We start from the raw sequence: 6,328 nt of genomic DNA, 5'->3' as shown, positions 1-6,328 counted from the left end.
GCAGGGCTGTTTTTCCTTCATCTGAATTATGTATATGACCTTATATGGGGCTCTACATCAGGAGGGGGAGGCAATATGGCCATATTTGGTCATCTACATCATCAAAGTGGCTGAACAGTGTTACATATCATTTCCAGACCAATTCATGATATCACATCATAACAGTAATGGGATCAGTGCAGGCCCTAGAGCCCCACTCCCCTCCCTATGAATGAAATAAACTCACAGCGCTTCTTTTGGAAAGTGACAGGTTTATTAACTGTTTGAGAGCAGGAGGGGCGGCAGAACCAGAGTGCCCCAGCCCCTTCGGCACAGTGCAATTACGTGATCACCAAGTCCTCTTCCGTTTATCCACAGGAGCCCAGAATGTGATCTCCACTAGAAAAGGAGCTTGTGATCCCTGCTTTACAAGATTACTAGGATTTCAAACAATATGATCTCATAGTTTATTCTGTAGCAATACAATAAAATACACCAAAACACGACATATCTATTTATCTTAAAGTATTTAATAAAGAAGGTTAAAAAGTACAAGTAAGAGAATGGGTTTGATTACAAGTAGTAAAATAAACCAAAGGTGCAGCGTGTTAATATGCACAAAAATGATTGTTTGGTGTTCGGCATTAGTAGTATTTACTTTACAATTTACAGATCTGATATATTGTCAGAATGTTGGCAAACTTGGAACATGTTGATGTTGTTTTGTTCAGGCTCATTAATATCTGGAATAAGAAGAAAACTTCATAATTAGTGTGTCACATTAATGTGCAATTTTTTTCTAGTCTGTTGCTCAACACAAAGTAAGTTTCTAGCAGAAGTGATATATAGACAACTTTGCTACAATCAATGATTAAGCTGCAAACAATTTTCAGAATGGCGTTTTCCCGCTTCTCTGAAATTGAGTAAGGAACACAAGTTGCATTTGCTTAATACTTTTCCAGTTTTTATGGCAACTGCATTTTTAATACTTTTGATATACTGTACCTGCAAGTACATTTTTAGATTAAAAAAATGGAGATCTAATATGGATTCGGAGACAAACTGGGCCTTTCCTTTGTTTTTATATGTGATTCTGGCTCAGTTATGGAGGCTTTAATTCGTGCAAGAATTTTTTTTTTAAATATTTAACGCAATTTGTTTTCATGACTCTATGTTGGTAAGAAAATGCACTAGCGTAATGTTACTGCTTCAAAATAGTGATTTGGTAATATATCCATTGCTCTTTTTGTACCCATGTCAATGGTAAGCTGATATACAAATATACTTATTTACACTTATTTAAGTGCATGTGCAAAATGCTACTGTACTTTAATGAACCCAATCAAAAGTTTACTTTATCTAATCAGCTTGATTGAAAAAAAATATATAAAAAGTATTTAATTCATGGTGTAGTAAAAAAAGTAAAGTGACATTATGAAAATAAATGTATAAGGAATATTTGGAGGCTAATACAGAGACTATCCCCAAATAGCAGAGGTCCACTTGAGAGAATGCTATAAGGGAGTCCTGAGCCTTCCCCTCACCTGCACCTGCACCTTCCCCGTAACCGAACCTGTCTTCCCCTGCATCCCAGGCCTAAGATCCCAGTCCAAGTTCGGTGTACTACTTCCTACCTCTGCCTTGTGGGTCCGTATCCTGTCCTGCAGTGAGCAGCGTTACACACGCCTGGCTGTCATAACTAATAAAACGTCATCTTTATTGGTCTAATTAAATAAGCCAAACTATTAAGATCCTGATGAGCTAATTCCACATTAACACACGTTGCCACATTGTGTATCTACGAAGTAACCAATTTGAAAGTGAGTCCAACTTTCACCCACACCACGCTGTTGTACGTCATACTCCTTTCCCATCTTCCTCACCATACTTTTAATTAATTACTTCACAGCTCACCAGTAAGTATCTTAATAGTTTGGCTTATTTAATTAGACCAATAAAGATTGTGTTATCAGTCATGACAGCCACTTGTGCCCTAAAGTGGACCTCTCCTATTTGGGGCTATTTCATTAGTCTCGTCATTAGACCAAATATTCTGGATCAGTTTTCACATTAGGTCCTCACAGATGCACCCTGCTCCACTGTATCTTCAAAATGGTCTCAAATTCTTCTCATACATTCAGAGATAAGAGTTGTTCCAGTTTCATCCTTTCTTTGTTGCATCAAAAAAAATATTGTGATTTTACCTTTGTATTTGAATAATCACATCTTTACACTGGTTTACACTTGGTAAGTTTGATACACCATACTTGACCTAAATGGAAAACGCAATGTATTAGTATATTATTTGTAATGTACAGTATACTTCAATTCGTATTATTCTGCTGCTGCTAACTCAGTGTCTGTATATGCTGTGTATCCCTCATGTACTTTTGTTGAATACGCTCTACACACTGAATATAGAAAAATACAGTACAATTCCAAATAAATGAGTTAGAGACTGAGACAAAGCAACTTCAAAAAGTGAAGTAGAGTTATTAAGCGTACAATCTAAACACTGCGATACAAATTACTTCTGCATGAAATGTCAATTTTGGGTAGAATCCTGCGCTTATTCCATTTATGTTATATTATTATGTCGGGTATTACTGCTGTGTAGTGCTGTGTACATGGGTGGTGCTATATATATAAAGATATAGCTACACACATCTTGTATCCATTTTGGGTGCAAACATGTTTTGGTGTATCAGGCTTAGTATAATATATAATCATTATCAAATAAATTCCTGTCCTATATCCCACGGTCCATGAATAATGGCACACTGTATCAGTCATTGATTGAATGGAATTGTATCTGTCTTCTCCGACCTTATCTTGGGTATGACTATAACTACCTACAAATATTACTAATAAATGACCAGAGTTGCTGAATGACTGTACATTAAAATCAGTTTGTATACACCGGGATTAACAAAGATCTAAACAATATTATTAGATTACTGTTTGAAATGGTATGGCTTCAAATAATGCAGGTTGCTTAAGGCAGTTTGACCATTGTGGGGTTTTACTGTATAGGCTATTGGGCGGCTAAAGCTTGATTTGAATATATATCGCTGGACCATGACTATGTCATGTGCACTGCTGGCTCTCCTTAGACATACTGTAAGTATCACACTGGCAATGTTTGCTCCTTAAAGCAGTGGTTCCACCTTATAGGTTTGAAGCAGGATCTGATCCGCAATCTTTTCAGCAATTATGGAGACTTAGATTTCCCGCAGCACGGGAGCCAATGGGAAGTCGTGACATCATGTGTTGCTGCTCCCTATTGGCCCACGTGCTGCAAGAAATGTAAAAACCGGGGAAAATACAATTTAGCATAGCAGACCGCTTTAGTTGCAAAAGAACATTTGTTTTTGGAATCTGTCCGGTGTCATATTAGGCCGCTATTACAGTTGCGGCGTGCGGGTGATGTCACTTGTTACACGAATAACACAAGACAACAACAGCTATACAATCAGCACAGACCTGATTTGGGTGTGTGATAGGGTGAAGTCACTTGCTGATGAATATGCCCGGGAAACAAACCTGTGACTGCTGAATCCAGCAGTCAGAAGGTTAACCCAGTTAGAGTTACTTGAGCAATTAGGGCTGCATTAACACAGCGGTCAGACAGCTTGATAAGGAGGCCACTGCTGGTAGTAGGTGGGTTTTCTCATACACCAGAGTTGTCCTGTCTGCTAGATCCTGAAAGATTGCCTGAATATGCTCTTAGGACAGGAGTCCCCACTAAACAGATAAGAAATTGTTCTGATTTCTACAGTACATACAAGAATTGTATTGTATTGTATGTCTTTATTTATATAGCGCCATTAATGTATATAGCGCTTCACAGCAGTAATACACGTGGTAATCAAATAAATAACAGATAATATAAATAACAGATAATGGGAATAAGTGCTTTAGACATTAAGGAAGAGGAGTCCCTGCCCCGAGGAGCTTACAGTCTAATTGGTAGGTAGGGAGAACGTACAGATACAGTAGGAGGGAGTTCTGGTAAGTGCGTCTGCAGGGGGCCAAGCTTTATGTATCATGTGTTCAGAATATCCACGGTGCTATTCATATGCTTCTTTAAGCAAGTGTGTCTTAAGTTGGGTCTTAAAGCTGGATAGAGAGGGTGCTAGTCGGGTACTGAGGGGAAGGGCATTCCAGAGGTGTGGGGCAGTCAGTGAAAAAGGTTTAAGGCGGGAGAGGGCTTTAGATACAAAGGGGGTAGAAAGAAGACATCCTTGAGAAGAACGCAAGAGTCTGGATGGTGCATAATGAGAAATTAGGGCTAAGATGTAAGGAGGGGCAGAAGAGTGGAAAGCTTTAAAAGTGAGGAGAAGAATGGAGTGTGAGATGCGGGATTTGATTGGAAGCCAGGAGAGGGATTTCATGAGGGGAGATGCTGAGACAGATCTCGGAAAGAGTAGAGTGATTCTAGCAGCAGCGTTTAGGATAGATTGTAGGGGAGACAGGTGAGAGGCAGGAAGGCCGGACAGCAGGAGGTTACAGTAATCAAGACGGGAGAGAATGAGGGCCTGAGTCAGAGTTTTAGCAGTCGAGCAACAGAGGAAAGGGCGTATCTTTGTTATATTGCGGAGGAAAAAGCGACAGGTTTTAGAAATGTTTTGAATGTGAGGGGCGAATGTGAGAGAGGAGTCGAGTGTGACCCCTAGGCAGCGTGCTTGGGCTACTGGGTGAATGATCGTAGTTCCAACAGTAATGTGGAAGGAGGTAGTAGGGCCAGGTTTGGGAGGAAGTATGAGGAGCTCTGTTTTAGCCATGTTGAGTTTAAGGCGGCGGAGGGCCATCCAGGATGATATAGCAGAGAGTCATTCAGAAACTTTGGTTTGTACAGCAGGTGTAAGGTCGGGTGTTGAAAAGTATATTTGTGTGTCATCGGCATAGAGGTGATAATTAAACCCAAAAGATGTTATTAGGTCACCTAGAGAGAGTGTATAGAGAAAAGAGAAGAGGTCCCAGGACAGAGCCCTGGGATACCCCCACAGAGAGATCATTAGAGGAGGAGGAAGTGTTAGCAGAAGAGACACTGAAAGTACGATGTGAGAGGTAGGATGAGATCCAGGATAGAGCTTTGTTCCGAATACCAAGAGTATGGAGAATGTGAAGGAGAAGAGGGTGGTCCGCGGTGTCAAATGCTGCAGAGAGTTCGAGTAATATGAGCAGAGTGTAATGACCTCTGTCTTTGACAGCATGGAAGTCGTCAGTTATTTTAGTGAGGGCTGTTTCCGTGGAGTGAGCAGTGCGGAAGCCAGATTGTAGAGGGTCTAGGAGAGAATAGGTGTTGAGAAAATGGAGCAAGCGAGAGAATACAAGATGTTCAAGGAGTTTGACGGCAGGAGGGAGACAGGTCTATAGTTAGAAAGACAGGTAGGGTCAAACTTGCTGTTTTTGAGTAATGGTATGACTGTTGCATGTTTGAAGGAGGATGGAAAGGTTCCAGAGCAGAGGGAGGAGTTAAAAATGTGTGTGAGCGTAGGGATTATAGTAGGAGCAAGAGGTTTTAGGAGATGGGAGGGAATGGGGTCAAGAGGGCAAGTGGTAGAGGGAGAAGAGGCGATCAACAGCGACACATCCTCCTTTAATCTGTTCTTTAAAGTTGGTAAGCGGTTTAGTCGGCCAACTCGCAGTTGCCTTTATACAGTATAGTTGGCCTCCCTACTGTGGAGTAGATGTTATGTTTATGTTTTGTGTTTACCTTAAAGGGATGGTGTGCCTTATGTTTATTTACTGTGGAAAATAAAACCAATAAATATAAAAGCCTTACCCGCTCTTTGATCACACCATGAGGCCCTACTGTCCTACGGTGGAGCGTTCCAATTATTACCATTCTGTATTTAGTTGTAAGGTGACTTGTAGATAAGGGGATGCTAATTAGCGTGGCACAAACGACAGAAACTCTAAGTGTCATTATTAAGGAAAATATATATTTTTGATTCAAATATATATTTTTATGATTGACGGATGAAGACTAGGAACTACTGGCAGGCAGCTTTTATAGGACAATAATACCCTAGTTTCATTATCTACATTTAACCCCTTTACTTGAGACAGCTACAGTGCATTTTTAACCTGCACATCAGACTTCAGTGTATTTTAGTAAATATGTTCTTCTTGGTCAGTGCTTAACCTCTGCCAATATCTATATCTGGTGCTCTTCTCTTTTTTGTCATATATCACTACCAGGAAAAGGACTGTAAGAGTTTCATTATTCAGTTTGTTAAAGTACAATAAGTGTTATTTCTATTGTGCCAATGCATACATTATACTTTAAGATATTGCATTATTAGAATGATTAAAACCCTGAATGGGGAATATTTATTGATGT

The 6,328-nt window shown here is 40.0% G+C and overlaps 1 long non-coding RNA gene across 1 annotated transcript; it reads right to left on the bottom strand.

Moving 5' to 3' along the window:
- Positions 1-537: 537 nt before the first annotated feature.
- On the bottom strand, positions 538-5,893 carry LOC142466249 (uncharacterized). Its single transcript, XR_012788109.1, has 3 exons — positions 5,768-5,893; positions 2,184-2,251; positions 538-722 (listed from the first exon to the last, which is right to left on the bottom strand). It is a non-coding gene; the product is annotated as an uncharacterized LOC142466249 (long non-coding RNA).
- Positions 5,894-6,328: the final 435 nt, after the last annotated feature.

Source organism: Ascaphus truei, chromosome 14, assembly GCF_040206685.1.
Source record: "Ascaphus truei isolate aAscTru1 chromosome 14, aAscTru1.hap1, whole genome shotgun sequence".
NCBI classification, from domain to species: domain Eukaryota; kingdom Metazoa; phylum Chordata; class Amphibia; order Anura; family Ascaphidae; genus Ascaphus; species Ascaphus truei.
The sequence above is the reverse complement of the archived record's forward strand: the minus strand, read 5'-3'. Positions and strand labels throughout refer to the sequence as shown.